Here is a 22,884-nt window from a genome sequence, read left to right as displayed (position 1 = left end):
AGCTCCTTGAAGTTTTCTTCTCCCACTTTCCTGAATCAAATACTCTGCTTTTTAAAAATTTGGAGCCATGCATAGTGGCTCATGCCTACAATACCTGTTCAAGAGGTCGAGCCAGGATTACAAGTTCAAGGCCAGCCTACATATTGAGATCCAGTCTCAGAACAAAACAGCACAATAAAATCCATATGAGAGTTAACCCTCCTCTACCCGCTCTGAATTCATTGTCCATTGCTGTGTAACAAATGGCCTCAAAATTTAGTGGGTTAAAACAAGAGAGCTTTATTATCTTACAGTCTCTATTGGTCAAGAAACCCAGTTAATATGGGAACTTCCTCGTAGGAGTCTCTCAAAATGCTTCAGCCTGTGTCCCCTGGCCTGATGTCATGCATTAAGGATTCACATGGGAAGATTTGCTTTTAAGTTCATTTGTGCGAGTATTGGCAAGAGTCTATTTAATGCCAGATGTTGGACTGAGCACTTCAGTGACTTGCTGACCTTCAGTTGGACTCTTTCTTAGACTCTTAAAGATATAAACTTCAGCTCAAAACCTCCCAGGAGGAGTCCCTTAGAGTTATATTCTACTGGAAACTCACTATCTGATGTCGCATCCCATCAGTTTTTCTCTGTTCGTGTGCCTGTGTGTTTGTATGTGTATGTTTGTGTGTGTGCATCTGTGTGTGTTTGTATCTGTATGTGTATGTTTGTGTGTGTGCATCTGTGTGTGTTTGTATCTGTATGGGTATGTTTGTGTGTGTGCATCTGTGTGTGTTTGCATCTGTATGGGTATGTTTGTGTGTGTGTGTGTGTATGTGTGTGTGCACATGTATGTGTATGTATATATGTAATGTATGTGATGTATGTCTATATCCCTATGGATGTGTACACATGTGCACACAGGTGTATATATAGATATGTGCATGTGAGTATGAAGACAAGAGACCAATGATGGGTGTTGCCCACAGTCTCACATCACTGCAGTCTTGAGGCTTTCTCACTATACCCAGAGTCCATTGATTCAGCCACACGGGCTAGCCAATGAACTCCAGGGAGCCACCTGTTTCTAATCTCCACTTCTCCAGTGCTTAGGATGGATGTGAACCACCACACCAGACTCTTTACATGGATGCTGGGGATTTGATCTCAGGTCCTTCAGCTTGGATAGCAGGCACTCTACCATCTGAGCTGTCTCCTCAGACCCACTTTTCTCACGGTTTTGGTAGAAAGAGACCACCAGAGCCAACTTCCAGACAAGGGAAGGCTCTTATACAAGCATTTGAAATTCTGGAGTCAGGGACCATTGGGGGCCTTCTTGAAAGTTCCCACTCTCCCTCCTTTGTCTCCAACAAGTCTTCAGAGAATGGAACACAGTAAATTTCCTGAATTCAGGGACTAGGCCTTACATCCCACTGCACCCCACCCCAGATTCTAGTGTGGACCTCAATTCTTGTCCTGGGAGCTTTCTTCCAGAAACAACTTTTTTCTTAAAAGAAAGAAAAGGATAGGAGGCCCTTTTAAGTCTCATGGTACAGAGGGTGCTTCTAGCTCAGCAGGGTCCACTGAGGAGCAGAGTCATCCCTAAGCTGGCAATAGAGCCTTGCCTGGATAGATCCACCCCTCCCATTACTCCTTCTTTTCTTTCTCTTCCCAATAGCTTCTTGACGAAAGAGAAAGAGAAAGATCAGAAGAAATTTTGAGGCAGGACAATGATACCAGAAAAGTCAGAAGATACAGCAAGAACAGTCCCTCACCTCTGCAGTTGCCTTGATTTTGACAAAACCACCTGAACTGGACACCATAGTTTATTAGTTGCTATAACTTTCACATCAAGTTTTCAAGGTAAAAATATTTTACTCATTTTTCTCTGTCTCAGAAAGCCGAGATTTGCTGAAGTCAGATGACATCCTTAAGTTCCCACATCTGGCAGATAACTGGAGGTCAAACCCAGTCCCTCCAGTACTCCATCCATGTTAACATATTAGAAGTAATAGAGAAGGGGGAGTGGCCAGCTGCTGCACCGAGAGTGAGTGTCCCAAGGTATGGTGGTTAATGGTCCACTTGATCGAACTGAGAGGTGTGTAGGCTGTTAGTAAGCCACACATCTGGGCTTGTCTATGAAGGGATTTCCAAAGACAAGTGGATCTTCAGGGATCTGACTCAATGGGTGGTGTAGTCAGCTCAGAGATTCAAACTCTGAATAGCCTTCTGGCAGCTGATGGAACTGCAGAAGATGGGTCCTAACTGAAGGAAGTGGTTCACTGGAGGGCTTGCCTTTGAAGGGTCTACCTGTCCTAGCCCCTTCCCAATAGTCCCATTTGCCTCGTGGCTGTGGTGAGGTGGACATCTTCTTTCACACTCTTCTGCCACTGTGATATTCTGCCTCACTGTAGGGACAGTGTTGACCTTGAACTGAATGCATGAGTCAACATAACTACCTCGCCTTTTGGCTATGTTCTTGTTAGGTGTTTATCACAACAATGAATGACACAACTGGGAGAATGCTCCTGGTACCAAAGACGGGTTGACACGGACTAGAAATGGCCAGTTCACCATGGTAGGGTCACACTCGGTTCTCGACCAACAGCACTGGTCTTGCTGGCACACTGTCCTTCTTGCACTCACATTTCGTTCTGCACAAGGCAGACTGATGCCAGCCTCACACATGGAGATTCTCACGTAAGGGAGAGCTCAAAGGATGGCTCAAGCAAAGGCAGCTCTTTTTATTGGGCAGAGGTGGACTTCAGGATAACAATTGACTACAGGAAGTTCCCTTTGTATTTGAAAGTTCTGAAGTGTCTGTTCCCGTTTAAACACTCAATTTTATCACCACAGAGTTGACCTCTTAAGTATGGGAAGCAGGGCAGAGCAGGGAGGTCTCGGAGTTCTCTTTAGAAGGTATTAAAAGGAGATGGAGGCTTTCATATGTGCATGCTTGTACACACACACACACACACACACACCACATATCATACATACACACACCACACACTACACACAAACACACACACCACACCGTACATTGCATGCATACACACCTCATACATACACATACATACCACACATGATACACCACACAGACACACACAAACCACACACACACACACACACCACACCACATATAACACACACACACACACACAAACACTCACCTGTTGGGACACTCATTAAGGCTATTCAGAGTTTGAACTAGCATCCTACACACCTCTCAGTTCAATCAAGTGGACCATTAACCATCACACCTTGGGACACTCAGCTACAGGGCTCGGGATGCTGATGGAGATGGGACACTGAAGTTTTGACTGCACTTACCCCATGCTGGTGTTGGGCTCTGTGAAGCCACGGGACACCACTCTAGGTGGGGGAGTGGGGGGGCGCAGTCTGAGGTCCCAGGGATAGCTGGAGCTGGCTCAGGGGTCTCCAGGCCTGCAGGGAGGTAGGGGCTGTCTGGTCTCAGGCTTTTGAGCACCCAGGCACCTCTGGTAGCCACAGAAGAGCTGGGTGGAGGCCGTGGCTGGGAGCTCTGAGAGGCCTTCTGAGGGAGATTAGATGCAGCTCTTTAGGGGAAGGCCTGTCCCATTGCTCCCCACGGTGGATCCCGATGAAAAGAGGCAGTCCATGGTTTCAAGGCATTTATTGTCATGGCAGGGAGTGGCGATGAGTAAAACTGTACCCCCACTTTCTCAGGGTGGGCCTGAGGTTAAAAACCTTTTGCAGAGAGAAGCGTCTGGAAAGGGGAGTTTATTGGCTAAGTCTCCAGGCCTTTAAGTACCTCATTAAAATGGAGATCTGTGTTGAGGCTACATGACCTGTGGAAGGGTTTGGGGCACTGCCCTTATGTGGCTGGTGGCTACAGACCTATGGAGAGCTGTGGCCTTGTGCCAGGAGCCTGGTGTCCAGGAGCATGGCAAAATGCCTACCATCCTTTGCAGGGTTATCCCCTGCAGGTTCACCGGGTTTCCAAGCCTGTGCTGGACCAGGGATCAGGCTGCCTTTCAGACACTCACACACACACACCACACACGCACACACACAAACACACACCATACACCACACACACACACCCCACACACCATACACCACACACACACACACACACACACACACACACACACACCATATACCCCCTTCTCTCCCTCTCCCTCTCTCTCAGACATTTACCTCCTCAAATCTGATGAAGCTCTTGAGTCTCTCCATCTACAATGGGTCTTTCAAAGTCAACATGAAGCATTATACTTTTGCCATTCCCCAAAGCCCAGTAGCTCTGGCAACTTATGGCTGGGTAACACTCCCACCTCAACAAAGTCTGGGTAGGCAGCTACTCATGGTGTAGTGGCCTCATCCTAGGACAGAAAGAAACCTCTATGGGCCATCACCTCTGTCCTCCTTTGCTTCTAAGTTCAGCCATGACCAAGGTTCACACAAGCCCTCGCTGCCCATGGTACCAAGTCACTGCTTCTCCATGTTATTTTCTTTAATTTTGCCAGCTGCAATGCAAATCCATATATGCTGAGGCAAGGGAGAAACAAATATATGCTGCTCTGAGTAATTGGTGCCGATAAACGGAATGCATGGCTAAGAACCTGCTCTTTAAAGTGTGGCGGAAACCAGAAGCATGCCGGTTTCGAAACACTTGGTGCCTAGTTGTTAAAAGTATGACTCGTACATTACATTTTGTTTGTGGTAAACAGTTTCTCCTAGTATGTGCGGTGTGTGATCCACACATGTGATACGTGACAATAAAGGACAAAGGACAGAATGGTGATTGGGAATCGTGGGTTCAAACCCTGATAATCTCACTTTCCTGTGCAGGCACAGAATGTAGATTTCGGGCAGAATGCTGAGTAAATTCCCACTCAGCTCTGTGTTTCCATGCAGGATACGTACACACTGCTGTGACAAGGGCCCGAGGGGCACTGCAATGGCTGAGCTATGCCATTCCTGTCAGAGAAAGTGCCTTGGCTTCCTCCGGCAGGCTGCTACCACCATGGTGGTTCAGAGAACAGAGGAGGTTTTACAATTGAGGGGTACTTCAACTTAGCTCACAGCCCCTGGGGGTGGCTATCAGGGGAAGAGGTCAAACTTCCTACCAGCCCCCTTCAGAACTGCTAATGCAGGAGAGCTGTAGAAGGCTCCCATACTACTGACCCCCTCAGCTGAGGACCAAGGCTGCTGCCATTTGACTGGTGCATCAGCCTTTCAAACCACGTGGTTCTTCCCTGGTGCTAATGGTGTTCAACACAAAAACACTGCCCTGACAAATGGAGTTCAGCCCTGCTGGCCTCCCAGGCTCAGAGCGCCAGTCAAATCCATTTCTAGCATCTCCTGCTTACAAAGCAGCTTCAGGCCACTGGCTCTAAAAATGCTTTGAACTCTTGGTTTTTGGAGAGAGATGCCCATTCCTGGCCCTATATGCAGCCAATATGCTCCCATCAACGACAGACAGCAAGAGGTAAGTGCCCAGGAACACAATGTGGGAGGCCAAAATGTGCGGGGTAGGGAAGGAACACTGTTCCTCCAAACAGATTTCTAGGGTTAGAGAGAAAACTGTCCATTTCTCTGCGTACCGGTCTCTTTAATAGGTGTAGGCTGTGTAAGGCAGAGGATAGCATTTGATCATTTGGGTTGCTCTAATACAATACCTAACACTAGGTAATTTACCAAGAATAAAAGTTTGTTTCCATACTTCTGTACTGGAAGCTCAAGCTCAAGGTTCTGGCAGGTGTAATGTCTATTTCTCTACTTCCAAGGTGGTGCCTGTTGCTGCAGCCTCCAAAATGGACAATGCTACATCTGTCCCCTCCATTGGAATAGATGGCAGGGAACTCATTCTCTCAAGCTTTCTTCTGTGGTCCCTGATTCTACTTATGAGTGCTCCACATTTATAACACAATCATGCTCTTCCAGGACTCATCTTTTAACACAATGACAATGGTGATTAAGTCCAGTGCATAAATGGCATAAATGGTAGTATATATTCAGAGCAGGGACCAGGGACGCATTTCCATTGTAGATCCATAGGCATCATATAAAGATAAGGATAAACATGATGAAGACATAACTGTGGGAACAGAAGAGATTTGTCACAGGAGTGCAGGATCTGAACTTCCTGCTCTGAAAACCTGGGCTCAGTGCTCAGCCTCCAACTGTGGCAGCCCCCTGCCTCACAGCTCTGTTTTTCACATGTTCTAGATTGATTGCTCTCCCCTTCCTAGTTAACTGCTGCCTGTGTTAATTGACATGGAAGCTCATTCAACTCATACTTGGCCTGCGAATCAACCTGCAGAGGCTTGAAGCTCTGTTCTAGCAAAGATAGCCACCACTTCACGGGGTTTCACCACATCCTCACAGACACTAACGGCCAACACACCCTTCTGATTTCTATGCACAGTTTTATCTTCACCACCAGTCTATAGTCCTCTGGGCAGGCACAAGAGCTATGCATCCCATTTTCCTTTTCACAGAGTACCAGCCATAGCACACAGGAGTGAGTGCCATGCCATTTATAAATAAATGATGAACAGAGAGGAAATACTGCGCACTTCTGCATAAGGCGCTCATGCCTGTGCTACAGTCTCAGCCCCATAATAAAGCCATGGTGTGATGTGAGTCCAGCCCCTTACCTGCCTGCCTCCTCATGCCTGATGAGGATCCCTGAGCATCCCTTGTTAGTGCTTTCACTTTCAACTCTCAGGCAATCTGGTAGACTGTCCCTGAGCTGTTACATGACATGCTACACTCCAATTGCCATCCATCAGGACTGATCTGGGATCTCTAAGAAGAAACATCTATCATGCCCATGTTGAGTCTCAACAGCTGCCCTATTATTCAAATACGAAATCTTATTCCCATCATACAATGACCCATGGAGAAGAAGGGGATCATTCCTCTGGCTGCCTCTCTTACCTCTGCCCTGGTCAGATGGGGTGGGGTGGCTCATGGTAATCCCTCCTTCATGTTTCATAGCCAGATCTCTCTCTTCCATGAGATGTACCCAGTCAGATGAAGAAGGTGTGTGGGTGAGAGCAGGCAGGGGAGCCTGGGAGCCCTGACTCAGCAAGCTGTGCCCCTGTGTTCACCATGCTGGAGGGGTTCTCTGCTGCAACTATCACACGGCTCAGAAAAAAAAAAAAACCCTGCATCAGCCATTTCTCATAACAAGAAAGAGACCAATTTCCAAGATGCCGGCTGATTTCCATATCCCTCCTCCTTCGTCTCTGAAACACGATGTAATCTCTCCCCTGCAATATAATAAATATTTCACTTTCAAATCCCGATTCATTAAAAGAAGCCCAGGAGGGAGAAATAATAAGGTGTCGCTTTACAGCCCAAATAAAACCGCGAAAGATATATTCTATAATTTATACTTCTGACTTTGGGTTGAGATAATTCATATATCATTTTCAGTTAGGGGCCCAAAATGGTGCTGCATCAGCAGATTGGCTGAAGAATAACTTTTTGTATTATGTTATGCCTTTCAGTAACATGCCCTGGTTATCATACATCAACACTGGGTTGACTTCAGGTGTCTCAGCAGCTCCTCCTGAGTCATTCTCTTCTCTAGGCAGCGTGACTTCTTCTCCTTACTACAGATGGAGGCCTTCGGCTGAATGCAGATACATTCTCCAAGGCACAGAAGCAGAGCTCCAACCGGAGTCGGCTGAACGGAAGACATTTTTCTTACCATTATTACCACAACCTTCCCATTCTTCACCTCTAAGGATCAGAGCGCTAAATTGACCTCAGTGGGAGACACGCTACCTGGCATCTTTCCAGCCGAGGTGTAGCACTTTACAGCCAGGGATTTTTAAAAGACGAAAACAAGACAACTCTAAAGAAGCAGCAGGTATTTTTGAGCAAGTTATTAATTTCCCTGAGCTTGAGACTTGGAAATTAAAAAAAATATATGGAGATGATAAGAATAATAATAGCAAGCCAAACAGACTTCAGAGCGTTACCTGAGGCAGAAGTCATAAACTGCGGTGAGCATTTAATGCACGTTTATGACAGACACATGCCAAGCACTGGGCTGCTTGGAAGCTGGTTTATCTCATTAACCCTCCTGCACCTCCCACCCCATTGCTATTGGCGCCATTGGAAGTGAGGCTACAAGAGCTGCACAGTTTGCCTGAGATGGGGGAGAATGCTTAACAGGTACTGAGTATTATACTCTCACTTTGTTTCCATGGCAAAACATTTTCCTGAACTTCTCATTTGACCCTTACAGTAACATGGAAAGGACAGGGACTGGAAATCAGTTATGGAAGAATGGCACACGTGCCCAGTGTCCAATGCTGCTCACTCCAGTGGTTTTGCCCGTGTACTTAATGACTCCACTAGCCTTTGAGTTCAGATATCTGGTGAGTGCCCGCAGTCTCTGGCATCCTTCAGGTCAAACGGGGAAATATCAAACCATCTCTGCCAGTTACCTTCCTACTCGGCAGATCCTGTACTCCATATGTTAGACTTCCCATCATGTGGCAAGTGCCTGAGAGAAGCGAGCAAAGAGAGGAAAACTTTCTTGGTTTCAGCTCATCACCTCAGAGGTTTCATTCCATCACATTAGAGAAGCTGAGGTAGACTAGAGAAGCATGGTAGCCAAGAAGGAGAGCACAAGATGCCCAATTCTGGTCTGGGTGTTAATAGTATATGGGAAGCCTTGAGTGTGGGGCACAGAGGTGTGATAGAAACTGTCTGAGTTTTGTTTCAACTCCAAAACTCCTTGAAAAAAAATATAGTTGAATGTAAAAGACCCTAGTGATAAAACATAGATGCAAAGAAAAATTAAGGAAAGTAAAAAAAAAAAAAAACCTTTGTATTCAGAGTAAAAAGCAAGAGGGAAAGGTAGGGAAAGAGAAAAGGAGGGGAAGAGTGGGGGGTGGAAGGAAAAAGAAGAAGAGGGGAGGAAGAGGAGGAGAAAAGAAGAAAGGAAGGAAGAACAGGAAGAACAGGAAAAGGAAGAGAAAGAAAGGGGAGGAAGGAAAGGAGAAAGGGAAAAGAAAAAAGAAAAAGAGAAGAGAGAGAAGGAGAAAGCGTAGGAGGAAGGAGAGGAGAGGGAGGAGGGGAGGAGAGGAACAAGAAGAGAAGGAAAGATGATGTGAAGACACAGGAAGTTGTACACTGCTTAATGAAAGAAGCCAGTCTGGAAAAGCCTCACACTGAGTGATCCCAGCTCAATGAAATGCTACAAGAGGCAAAACTATAGCAACAATAAAAAATAAGCAGTTGCCATGGCTGCGGGAGAGGGAAGGAGACAGGAAGGGATGCACAGAGGCACAGAAGAAATTAGTGTGGCAAAAGAACCATAGAACACTGTGGCGCTCAACATATGTATGAACCTGGAAAAGTCAAGACACACATGTTCACTGTGGCCCCTAGGTAACACAAGGCTGACCATAGCTATGCACCATCTCTGACAGCGCGCCACACCAAAGGAAGACCTCCAGTGAGCAAGCTGTGGACAAGAGGGGCCTGGGCGCAGCAGCAGTCTCTTCTTGCCCATCAATCCTTCTGAAACTTAAAACTACTTTTTAAAAAAGATTGTAATAAGCTCTAAAGGAACCAAGGTCAGGCAATGGGCAAGCAATATTGAAATGTAGACTTTTGTGGTTCCCAAGTACACACTCTGGAATTTTAAATCAAGAGACTCTATGGTCTTTTCTTCCAGTTCTACATCTGGGTTCCAGTTTCCCGTCTTAAAAGGAATATGAAAACTACTGTTTTCTCTCAAAGTCTTGCTCATAAAATGGTCCACTGTGAAGAATGGGGGAAATCTTTGTAAACCGCAGTCATTCCCATTCCTCCCTCAAATCCAGGAAAAGACCAGGAGCACACGGAGTTCCTAACCGCTGGTCCATGAAAAGGGCTGGCTCGCTGAGAGTCAATTACTGTGACAATTTACTAAGTGTGCCCAGAAGAAGCTGTGAAAGGACCTGTCCCTGCTGTCCTGGAGCAGCCTCTTCTCAGTCAGTCCCCTAGGACAGAGAAACGGTGGCTCTGAAAAGCTCTTGGAACACATAAGGTGTGGGTAGAAGACTATATACATATATAGAGATAGATAAATTAATTATTATATATAAATAAATTATTCTCTTCTATAATTACCTTCTCTTGTTCTTCTAGAAGATGGAGGCTTCTCTTTCCCAGAACTCCAGATCTCAGAGAACATGAAAAAGGGCGTTAAAAGATATCTTTTGTCTTTAAAGAAAATATGATATTTTTTGTGAAATTTCAAACACTAGAAAATACATGTGAAGTATCAGTTTGGGGGGCAGAGAACAATAGCCCAGGAAGGCAGTAGAGAGCGACATGTGAAATGAATGGTGCCTGTGTGTGTGTGTGTGTGTGTGTGTGTAGGGAGGGAGGGAGGGGGGGAGGGAGAGAGAGAGAGAGAGAGAGAGAGAGAGAGAGAGAGAGAGAGAGATTTGAACCCTCATTTATCATCAGAGCAATTTCCTTGTTAATAAAATGACCTTGTGTAAACAGCTCAACTTCTCTCAGCTCTCTTGTCCTTAGGAAAGGGACACCCACTGATCGATCACAGCCACATGAGTTGCTGAATCAGGGTGAGCTGCCACCATTTAAAGAATTATATACGACAGAGCGCAGGCCCTGGATTGGACAGGTAGTGTTACAGAAAGGAGGCTTCTCAAATCAGCTCCTTTGAGGACAATGCAGTGAACTTGATCCTAAGCTAGGGTGGGCCAAGTAGCCCCCCGGGGACACCCCTGACCCAGGCTTGAGTGTAGCTTCAAGGACCTGCTATATTCTAAGACCTAAAAAAGCCTGGCCAAGTGACTTTGACATCTCCTCAGAAACAGAGTTCTACTATGGGCAGGTCCCTTGTCTTGGGTATATAATGTAAACAGTGTATGTAACCTGACAGCCAGCCACTGAGCCTCTCCAGCTTTTCTGGGAACTTTACCTGACCCTACTACTGTGGTCAGCACATTAGGATTCCTGGGCTAGGTCTCCATCTAGCCATCCATATACTATCAAAACCAGGGAAAGGGGAAAGACCTTTCCTATGTCTCCATTCTGAGATGGGAGACTGGAGGAAGCCTGGTGCCGACTTAGTGGTACCCGGAACTGGAGCTAGGAGACAGGGGAGTCCACTAGTGTCCATCTGGGACATGGACTTGTGTAGTAGGGGACAATGTCGTTACCTCTCTGAAGGGGGCTGTGGGGTATAAAGCTGCCAATCTGCAAGGTGCCATCTGGCTCTAAGAGTTCCAGTTATGTGTGGGACTCCTCTTAATTAAACACAAAGATATTAAAGCAATTTTTTTAACTAACAGGGCGAGCAGCTGGAGTGGAAAATCACCTCCCATTCACGTCGCTCTCTACTGCCTTCCCGGGCTATTGTTCTCTGCCCCCCAAACCTGACGCTTCAGATGGCATTTTCTAGTGTTTGAAATTTCACAAAAAGATCTTATTTTCTTCAAAGACAAAAGATATCTTTTAACCCCCCTTTTCATGTTCTCTGAGGTCTGGAGTCCTGGGAGAGAGAAGCCTCCATCTTCTAGAAAAAAGAAGGAAATTATAGGAGAGAATAAACCCGCCATCACCCTGTTCCCCTCCCAGCAGAAGTATCCTTCCGATTGCCAGCCAGTCCTCTAAGCCCTGGAATTAACCCCATTATGTTGCATATCAGCCAGCCACAGATACACACAATGAAAGTAGAGAGCCTTTTGATTTGCTGATACAATTTGGTGAACAGAGCAAAAAGAATTTTTTTCTTTTCATCAGAATCGCTCTTCTGCTCTGTTCCATCTCTTTAAGGGCGGCTGGCTGCTCTCTGCCGCGACAACACTGACTTTTTACTGAGGTGGTAGTTTTGAAAAGGCTCAAGTCTCCCCTACTACCTACCTCAGGACTATCTACATTTTAACTGGGAACTCTGAAAGGTGAAAAGAAACTTCAGGGGCAAAGAAACAAACTCATAATGGGAGAGTTTCAGATATGGGGAGGGACTACTTTATGACCGGGGTCACCTCTCTATCTGGATGCATCTCCATCCGCCCCTCACTCAGGCCCTGCCTTCATGGCCCAGCTGCGGAACTTTGGAAGGACAGTCTACTCTCTCTTCCGATGAAGAACATGCCTTCCGCAGCAACTTATGTCACAACAAGAAGGATCTAGGTCACACCTGAAACAGGCCCTCTGGGGAAATAGTGCCTTCTAAAGCCAGTAGCCAGCTCTCCAGCCCCTGCATCTCATTTATATGGAGACAGGCTTTAGGGTCAACCACTTCAGAGGTATTCATTCTTATACACAGTAATAAAGCAAATAACATGTTTTCTTCAACCAATAACGAGAGAGACTGGTTCATTTCAGTGCATCGTGTAGGGATCAGACAGGGGGTTGTGATGGAGCCGACAGTTCTCCTTTTAGCTCCATTTGCAGCTGACATGATTCTAAACTTAAAAGACCCTATAGTATCTACTAAAAACTCTTAGATCTAATAAACACTGTAATATTGCAGAATACAAAACTTGGTGGTTAAAAAACCAGTAGCTTATATATATATATACACCAAAAGTATACTTCAAGAGGAAGAAATTAGGACAAATATCCCATTCACAGTAGCTTGAAAAAAAGTAAGCACCTAGGAATACACCCAACCAAAGGGGAAAAAAATAAAGCCCCCAGCAATGAAAATGTCAAGACATTTAAAAAGGAGGTTAAGATGATATTAGGAGCCAGAAAGACCTCCTGTGTTCCTGGGTTGGCAGAATTAATACTGTCAAGATGGCTAGGCTACAAAAGATGTTGTGCTTTTTTCTAAACCAAGTTAGCTATGACTGTCACCCCAACAGTTCCATGTGGTAGAGATAACCAGATGCCAGGAAAGATCTGCTGTTTGCCTGAATTAAGTATTATGCATATGAACACTCCAGGAGCCAAGAAAGGTGGACAAGAAGTCTCAAAGGTGGACAAGAAGTCTCAAGATGATGATGGATGTGCGTGATGTGCCAAAAGGATGATGTGAACAGTTGATTTAGAGACAATCAACTATGAGGACAAAATACACAGAGCAAAAACTGCCACCAGGGAACCCCAAGAATGAGGAAGGGTTTCCTTTGATAGAGGAACCATCCCTGGATAAGGGGGTAGGCCTCCTCCTATTGCTTTTCTCTCTCTAGGTAGGTGTTATGATAGCCACCCAGCTGGTCCAGGAAACTAGCTTCATGATAGCCAGCCTCCCATCCTAGGCTATGGACAGATTCCTGAAGCCAGCTAGGAGTCATACTATCACTGAAGCCTGCCTAGGCCATGTGGCTGTAGTCCTTAGTTCACCTGAGGTCCACGTGGACAGACAGCATCAACCACTAACATGTACCAATGTGTAAACCTCCCAGTGATTCCTGTCCTGTCCTTCTAGCCTTCATGCCTTTCCTGCTGGAGCCAAGATCAACCACCCCTGGTCTGCCCTTCTAGATTCCCAACTCACAGACTCCGAGCTTAACAATATGGATGTTTGAAGTTGCTACGTTTGAGGATGTGGAAAACCTCGTTTACTATGCTGTGATCCTGAGGGTTTATGTTTTCCTTTCCAACTGCTGCACCAGCCTGCTGAAAATGGGGCGGATAGGATGGGGAAAACCACCTCAGTTGTCAGTCTAAGAAAGCACGGCTGTAAGACAGCGCTGTGGAGGTCTTTGTTTCCTTTTAAATCAATATCACATTCTATTGTGTTGCATACTTTTATTTGTGTTTCTTTTCCTATAAAATGAGCACATGCAACCACTTCCAATTGAGTCACACTGGGGTTCCCTATGTCCTCCATGGCTCTTGTGATACACTCCTCCATGCCCAGAGGTTGGAGGGCCAAGAGGTGAGTGCACTGCCTTCCTTTGAGCCCCAGCAAAGAGGCTGTGGAAAGCAGGTGATGAAGAGGGCTAAGAACAGAAAGAGAACACCCAGATAGGAGGGGACATTTGCTAAGAAGGGCAACAGCCCTCATAGAAGCAGGGAGAGGGAGAGAGGATAGGGAGTTTCTGGGAGTGGGGGGTGGGGAGGAACGGGGTAAGGGGATAACACTTGAAATGTAAATAAATAAATAAATAAATAATAAAAAGATAATCTGTCTCAATCCTCTTCCAAGACTCTTCATCAAGGCTCTCTTATGACTATAAAAACCCATCTCATCTCTGTGAGCAGCCTTGTCTTCACTTTTGCCTTTTCCAGAAACATATTAGCATCCTGTCTTATTTCTAAAATGGTTATGAGTCCATGGAGTGAATGGACAGACAAACGCATGTATGTATATGGGCGATGAGTTGCAGGCGTGTCTCCTCGGCATGTGACACAGACACCTGCCTGGAGAGACTGGAGCCCCTTGAAGGAAGGAACCACTTAAGGAAAGTTCATTTTATTGCTCTCACATCCCTCCTGTATGTTCTCGCCTAATCCAGCAATCCATTATTTATGTGTAGCCTAATTAAGGTTGTGAGTGGCTTGATCCTTGTTTACTTAAGCCTATCCCGGAAGATTGCCAAGATTAAATAAAATTACCTGCAGGCAGGCGAGACTCCCAGGGGCTGGGCTAGAAAAGAGTTGGAGAGGCTGAGAAGATGCCCCTTGGTCGTCTGCGGGAGCTTGTGTCCTGGAAACCTTCTGTCATCGACCCTTCGAATGTGCAAGTCACACGTCCATTCCCCGTCTGCCCCACCAGTGGCAGGATGGAGCACAACACACAGGCATGGGTGAACATGTGTGTCTTGGTGTCCACAGGCTGCCGCTGTGTAAATGAAGCCCTCACTATGGCCCTGTTCCTAGAGCTGCTGCTGCCAAGTCTAGTTCACTTAATAAAGATTCAGATAATCTACACCAAACAAAACTCAGTGGAGTCTGAAACTAACTAATCGAAAACGATTAGCTCCCTTCAGCCTCTGAATCCACCTTTTCCTTGTAAAACTAAAGAGCGGTTCTTATTTGGATGCTGGCCTTGTACATTTAATGAAGAGAGAATCGGATTGGCTCGAGCGGCAGGGGCAGGCTAATGTTTTGAATGATTAGTAGCAAATTAGAAAACCTTTCAAAGGACCATTTATATTTTCTCTACCCCTAAACTGGTTCTCCTTCTACACTATGGTTAACCCGTTCACATCCACAGTGTTCTGTGGACAAAATGGACACATATCATGGGGAAACTGTCTGATCTGCCTGCACTCACAGCCAAGAGGCTACAGGGCACCTCCCTGTCTTGGATAAAGTAGAGAAGCCTTGAATGTAATTCTTTATCTTCCAGCTGAGACAAAGGAAATGCCATTGGCAATTGGTTATCTAGAGTTGAACTAAAGGAGATGATGATTCTATCAAGAGACAGTGTCTGAGTTAAGGTTTTACTGCTGTGAACAGACTCCGTGACCAAGGCAACTCTTACAAGGACAACATTTAATTGGGGCTAGCTTACAGGTTCAGAGGTTCATCCCAGTACCATCAAGGTGGGAGCATGGCAGCATCCAGGCAGGCATGATTCTGGAAGAGCTGAGAGTTCTCCATCTTGGTCTGAAGGCTGCTAGAAGACTGGCCTCCAGGAAGCTAGGATAAGGGTCTTAAAACCCACTCCTACAGTGACACACTTCCTCCAACAAGGTCACACCTACTCCAACAAGCCACACCTCCAAATAGTGCCACTCCCTGGGCCAAGCATATTCAAACCACTACAGACAGTTAGTATAGAGAAAAGAACACAAGTTCTCAATGTTGAGGACACATGAATGCACGGGGAATGAGTGACTCATTAGCCACATGTCTAGCTGTACTTCATTGCAGGTGTCCTTATACAAGGAACTATGATGGTCTTCTTCTGGTGACTTACAGCTTGGGAGAGGCCATAAATTGGCAGGCTAACTATTGAATGATAATGCTACAGGAAAAGTTAGAGCAGAGAGCTAGGGGAATGCATAGAATGGTTTTGCAGCCAATAGTAGACTTTGAAGCAAGCTTCTGGATGTTGGTGAGGAACAAGTCTGAGTGAATTGGTTATGTGTGGGAGAGGGAGAGTTCAGACAAATTGGGGTAGAAGATGGGTCATGGTACCTGATACACTGGAATAATGGCAATATGAAGAAATGTATATGGACAGCAGAAGCAGGAACAGCCATACTATATGCATCTCTGATGTAGTATATTGAGCTTTGATTATTGCACTTAAACAATAAATACAAATTCTTTACTTTGTATACAAATTGTAAGGAAGTCATACTGAGTGAGATTAAGGAATGCTCCTGAAGTCATGGGTGACAGAGCTGCAATTTAAATGCAAAGAGAGCACTGTGCCCTACCCTCCATAGTCCCAGCCTCTGCCCATTCTTGCCAGCTACAAGGAGGCTGGAGGGAGGCTCCTTAAGATTCAATAAGGTTTGAATTTAAATGTTCCTTCTGAGAATAAGGGGAAGGCTCCTGAGATTTAGGAAATAAACAACTTACAATTCTTAAAGAAGTTCCTGAAACTAACAAGACTCAAGACTGCACCCCAAGCTTATTGAAGCAGTAAGGAAATTCTGGGACAAGAGATTCTTTATCATGTGCAAAGAGAATACTCGGACCTGTTAGGCTGCCTATAAGTCATGCAGAGAGCTTCAGGGTTGTACTTTTCATGAGTTATTGCCCATGCTGGGGTGGGCTTTTCAATGATGAAGTTGTCTTGAGTCATTCCTGCTCCTGGAAGTAACCCCTTCACCTAAACTTCAGTTAGTGACCACAATAAACTTATTGGTTCACCAACTTGGAATATGATAGACTTGCTTTGGTCTGACATAGGTTTCCTATCTGAATAATCTATGTTCTTCATTTGTCCAAGTTTCATACAATACGTGGGTTTGCCAGCAGAATGGAGTGTGAGAGAGTTGAACACACTTAGGTCACTGATTACCTAACCATTGCTGTATACACTATACATAGTAGAGAAAATAAATATAGAAAAAAAAAGTGCACCCACAGCCAACGGCCCAGTCAGTCTTCAATACATATCTGTTGTTAGCATCAATTCGCTGTTATCTCAAAGGTCTTTCCTAACTTTACTATGAAAGCTAACATTCTTTTCTTCTACTAAAGAGGAAAATAAAGGTACAACATAACGTTCTGACAGAGGAGTTCAAACCCAAAGACTTTCCCAATGGGAGTGGCTATAAAATGCCCATAAAGTCCATTGCATGAGGGAGTAGAACTCTGGATGGAGTAAAGAGCACGGCAGATTGCTACCAGCTTGTAGCAGTCTCCCTTGAAGCAATCACCAGGTGGGTGGTTTCCTCTCTGAGCAGACAAAGCAGAGTCGTCTCCTGACATTGAACACAGCCTACTAACAGGCAGTGCAGAACACAGTGTCGAGAATATTCCAGACAGGAAGTAAATTTGCAATATCTGTTGCTCTTGTCTGAAAGTGAAACACCCTCATGGGCTCATGTGTTTGAATACTTGCCCCAGGGGGTCCTGCTGTTTGAGAAGGTGGTCAAGAAATGGAGCCTTACTTAAGAAAGCTGGTCACTGTGGCAAGTTTTGAGGTTTTATAGCCTGTCCTCTCTCTGCTTCCTGACCATGATAGAATGTGGCCAGCTAGCCTCTTGCTCCTTACTCCACGCCTTCCCTGCCTGGATAGACGGTTTTGTCTTGGAGGCACACCCATCTTCCTCAATCCAGGCCTAGTCACTCCCTCTACAGTGGAGGGTCTGAGATCCAGAGAAAACAAATGCCCCCATCAGCTTTTAATAGAGAAATCTGGGTAGGGGCCAGCTTTTCCAACTTACAACCCTGAGTTCTGTTCAGCACTCTTGCCACTCTTTGAGGACTCAATAATGCAGACACCACACTGAGGTTTGGAGAGTGCCGGACAACCGCAGAGAGGACCAAGCGACTGTGTACTTATGAATCAAGGCCCTGTTTCCACATTTGGGCCCAGGAAAGTCATCATTTAGCATAACCAAGCCAGAGCATAACCCGGAGAGCTCCTGGGTGAAAACCAAGTGCTAAAGGAGCCAGTTCCTGCTGTGAAGTAGAAAGTGCACAGTTTAAGCCTATTTGAAGCATGCACAGGCCTCAGGGCCTACACACAGGCACCCGATGGCTTGAAGAAGAAGGCTGTTTGAGCTGGAAGAATGTTGTTTGGCACCAAATGTTTATTGGGCACCCAGGGTGGTAGGCCAATTATAAAATTAACGCTGTTCATGTCTGCTCCGCCAAGTAGAAAGTGACTACTTTACAAAGAGACTAGGCATCCAAAATTAAACAGGGAGGGAGAACCTACTGATTCTCTCTCTCTCTCTCTCTCTCTCTCTCTCTCTCTCTCTCTCTCTCTCTCNACTTTACAAAGAGACTAGGCATCCAAAATTAAACAGGGAGGGAGAACCTACTGATTCTCTCTCTCTCTCTCTCTCTCTCTCTCTCTCTCTCTCTCTCTCTCTCTCGCTCTCTCTCGCTCTCTCTCTCTTTCTCTCTTTCTCTCTCTCTCTCTCTCTCCTCCCCTCCTCCTTTCTCTTTTCTTCCCCTCTCCTCTCCTTCCTTCCCCTCTTCTCTCCTCTCCATTCCTCCCTCCCAGCATCATAATGCTGGTCTCAGAATCTCCACGGCAGATGGAAGGGGTTGGGGGTGGGGAATGATAGAGAGACAGAGAAATAAGTTTACATCATCAAATACTTCCTCCCACTCCTCAATTGTTTCTTTTCCCTTTCTCCTTCCCTTCCTCAACCCTGCATATTAGTGCCTCCCCCCTTCCCTCCTTAGTCCCCCCCTCAACCCCCCCATATGTGTGTGTGTGTGTTTGTGTGTGTTTAGGTACATGTGCAGGTGTGTGGACAGGTGTGAGCACACATGAGTTCACAGTTCAACATCAAGCGTCTTCCACAATCTCTCTCCACCTTAAATTTTTTTGAGATAGCGTCCCTCACTGAACCTAGAATAAGCTGATGAATCCAGATTGACTGGCCAATGAGGCCCCTGTGCTAATTCTGTCTGCACCTCCCAGAGCTGGGATGATGGGTCTGCGCTGCCACTCCCAGCTTTTGTCACAGGATGAGTGCTTACTGACTGAGCCATCCCCCAAGGCCTTCTCTTGCCACTTCTGTTAGAGATGCCAGTCTTCCCACTGTTGCCCCCTCCCGGGAACTGTTTGGTAAAATCAAAGGAACACCGGAGTCTGGGATATCTGAGTTTGAACCACTCCTCCATTGCTAAAAAGCTTTGTGACATCAGACAAGTTAGCTTACCTCTCTGAGGCTCCCAGGTCCCATCTGGAAAACCAGGAACAAATAGACACTATTTACCTGCTGGTAGCATCCTGAACAGGGAATGAGATGACACCTAGTTAAGGTTGCTGAATGCTGCATCTTGCAGAGTATACATAAAACCTGACGTCAGTTGAGGGTATTTAAGATACAAATGGAACTGGCCACATCCCCCACTTGCAGAAGGGAACCCATTCTCTCCGAAGGCTCTTGGCTGAGGTATGACTGTTTGTCCAGATCGCCTCCACATACTCTCAGCTTGGGGTTCTCTTTATTATCCAATGATGAGAGCCTTCCTCTCTATGCATGTTCTCTGAGTTCAGCAGGCTTGTGCTGAAATGTGGGTATCAAAGAAGTGCACGATGGGGCACAACCACCTCAATCGACATTATCGCTCTCCCAAGAACCTTCATCTAGAAAGCAGGATTCCCTCTCAGCCTGCCTGCACTTCCAGCCATCTTACCACCTTCCTTTCCCTGGCTACCAGCCTCACTCTCACCCAAACTCTAAATCCTTCTCCACACCTTACTCAGAGCAGGTTGGCTGGCTTTTCTTATTTTGCTGTATCTTCTCCCATCAATTTGGGAACTTCATCTTTTGCTTCAGAACTACTCCACGTCAAAGTATTTTCCTGCACACTCAGGCCCCTCCCTGTGCAGAGGTCTGGGGACACTAGGTACTCTGATGTGTCCTCCCTGACTTGTAGACTCAAGATCAAAAGATGTCTAAAGGACGTATTTCTCCAGCCCTCTTTTCTCTCACGCTATCTCTTTGCCATCTGCACTGAGGCCCCATCATCGTCTGCTGCCCACTTCTCTCGATTTCCCGGAAGTCACTCCTTGTGCTGCCTGAGCCAATCCCCGAAGAAGCCAGCTAGGATTGGCCAGAGACACCAACCTCATCCTCATTGGCTGTTTCATTGGCTTTTTTTGGTCATGAACTTCTAAATAAGTCCTCCCCCATCTATCTAATTCTTTTGTTCTTGCGCTGCAACCACCTCCCACCATCCCATCCCTCCCCAGTTCCTTCCCAGATGCTTACTCTCTGCCCACCTCAATCCTGTACTCAAGTTCCAGTCAGTAAGTAACTCCTCCCACTCCCAGTGGGCGGCCCAACCATCTCATCATCCATTCTAACAGTTCAACCTCCCACAGGGCTGATGAGCCCTACAGACTTCTCTTCAGCTACAGTCCTCCCACAGCCCTGCTCTCATTTGAGAAACCCTTTTGGAACTCTGGCTGAACTAGGAGCTCAGGAACCCAAGCAGCATCCATTCCTCCCTCTGTCTCTACTGGCCAGCCAGCTGCTCTAGGATCTTCATGTGGTTAATGGAGCCGTCAGCCCCTCCCCACCCCTCCCCTCATCCCTCTCATCCTCCTCATGCCTCCAACCACTCATTCATTCAGCTGGGGCCCCTACATCTTCCTTATTCCTGTGCCTTTATGTAACATCTATATGCTGGCAACTCTAAGCTTTTCATTTAAGCCCAAAGCTTTTTTTTTTCTCCATTATAGGCTCATGTCTCTTGCTGCCCACTCGACAACATTTCTTCTTACTTATCTTCCAGACCTTTCATCCTTAACATATCCAGCAGAGAATTCTTACCTCCTCCCACTGTAAGGCTGTTTCTTTCCTAGTGGATTACATATTAGTAAATGGCTTCCTTACATAAGGCAGAAACAGAAGCCTCACCTTGCTCTCTCTCCTCTCTCCCCAATTCATCTGGTAGTCATGTCAGAATTGCTTGTTCTGAAATCTAGCCAAACCCGTCCTTTCCTTCCCCATCACTGCCACCTCGTCCATCTGGTCTGTGATCATATTTTGTGTGCATGTGTGTGTGCATGACTCTGGCAGTTTGCTCTCCTCCAAATTTACCCGTATCCTCCCTGAGAAAAAAAAGTCATAAAAGACACACTGAGGAAGTTGTTCTCTTACAGGAGGCCAGTTAGCAATCTTCACATTCCTTATCACATCTTGTAAGTATTAACGGTGATCTTTAAGCAGAAGAGAGACATATTCATTCCATTGTTCTTAGAGGGGTGTACATGCAGCTCAGAGCAAGTGGGGTCCTGGGTTGCTAACAGGTTGTGAAGTGCATCATCTGGAGAGGGGCACGAGTGTGCATAGAACATTCAGGTAGGGGTCGCAGGCTCACAAATGCATTACTAGATGACAGGTGTGTATGTGTAGCCCAAACCTGGTGGAGTTGAAGGTTACTAAACTATCTCCCACTCTTGCTTTCCCAGAAGAATTTGTTGAAAATCCAAAGTCCTTTCATTTTTTAACTGCTCCTTTTCCAGGTCTGTCTGTGAAAATGCCATGGCTTTCAGCTCCTCAAATAAGGAACCAATCTAAATCTTATTGGTTTTGGAGATTTTGACTTCTGCTTCTTAGTTCTATGAAGCCTTTTTCTGAAGCTGACTCTTAAACTAAGCCTTAGCATGGATTTTACCTCTTCACAGAAGCCTTCCCCAACACCCCCTTTTAAGTTTGCACCTATAGATCATTAATATCATCTAGCATTTCAACCTGGGTCTCTCCTTTATAACACTTAAACTCTTTTTGTTTTTCTGTTTCCTAATTGTTTTGTGCCAGTCTCCTCCTTGAGTCATAGACCATGTCCGTTAGCTCAACATCGGATTCCCTAGACTGATAACTTTATCTGACAATATAGTAACAACTACTCAATAAATAACCATTGAGTCAATAAATGAGTGGTTGGAAAGATGAATCTATTGATATAATATGTATTGCATGTTGGACAAAATATTATCCTTATTCTCAAGGGAAGAGCAAGCAGATAGAATACAAGCGCAATGGCAATAACATTATTTCTTCTGTGACAAGCATGGGTTAAATAGCATGAAAGCCTGGGCTGAAAGGTCATGGAGCTTCAAGCTTCAAGCACCTTCAGAATGGAGAGCTGGTCAATATGATTTTTTAAAACTGCATTGCATTGATTTATTGGTGTGTTCATACAAATGCAGGTGCATGCACAGAGCTCAGAGGACAGCTTGGGGGAGTCTCATTCCATCCCGTGGGTCCTTGGGATCAAACTCAGGTCATGAGGCTTGGCCACAAACACCTTTACCCAATGAGTCATCTCAAAAACCACAGTTAGGTTTTTTTCTTTCTTTCATTTTTAAAGAAATTAAATTGAGATCACAGTTTATTCTTGCATTTTAGCTTGAAGTCAACCCAGGTAATTGGTTAATATTAAAGATTAGAGCTAGAAATTTTGATTATCAGCATGAAATGCTGTCCTAGTATTTGTAAGAAGAAGAAGAAGAAGAAGAAGAAGAAGAAGAAGAAGAAGAAGAAGAAGAAGAAGAAGAAGCAAAAAAAGGTAAGATATTTCTTGTACTTGACCCTCCAAAAATTACACTGCTGTCCAGTTTGCTGATTCTATGAAAGTAAAGTCACGTGTTACAAATGCAAATGAATGAATTGGATTAAGGAGAGAACAGGGGCCTCCTACCATACAGAACCATACTGTTCTTAGCCTAGAGGCGAGTCATCTCAGGGTGCATTACACTGCAGTAGCAGATGATCTGAAAACCTTAATGGCTTCCACCCCATAAACTTATTTCTTTCTATGCTACATGGATGTTATATTCTTCTTTATTTAGTGACCCACACTGAAACAGCAGCTCTGGTCAAGGAT

This window comes from Mus caroli, chromosome 9 (genome assembly GCF_900094665.2).
Source record: "Mus caroli chromosome 9, CAROLI_EIJ_v1.1, whole genome shotgun sequence".
NCBI classification, from domain to species: domain Eukaryota; kingdom Metazoa; phylum Chordata; class Mammalia; order Rodentia; family Muridae; genus Mus; species Mus caroli.
This window is presented reverse-complemented; position numbering follows the sequence as displayed.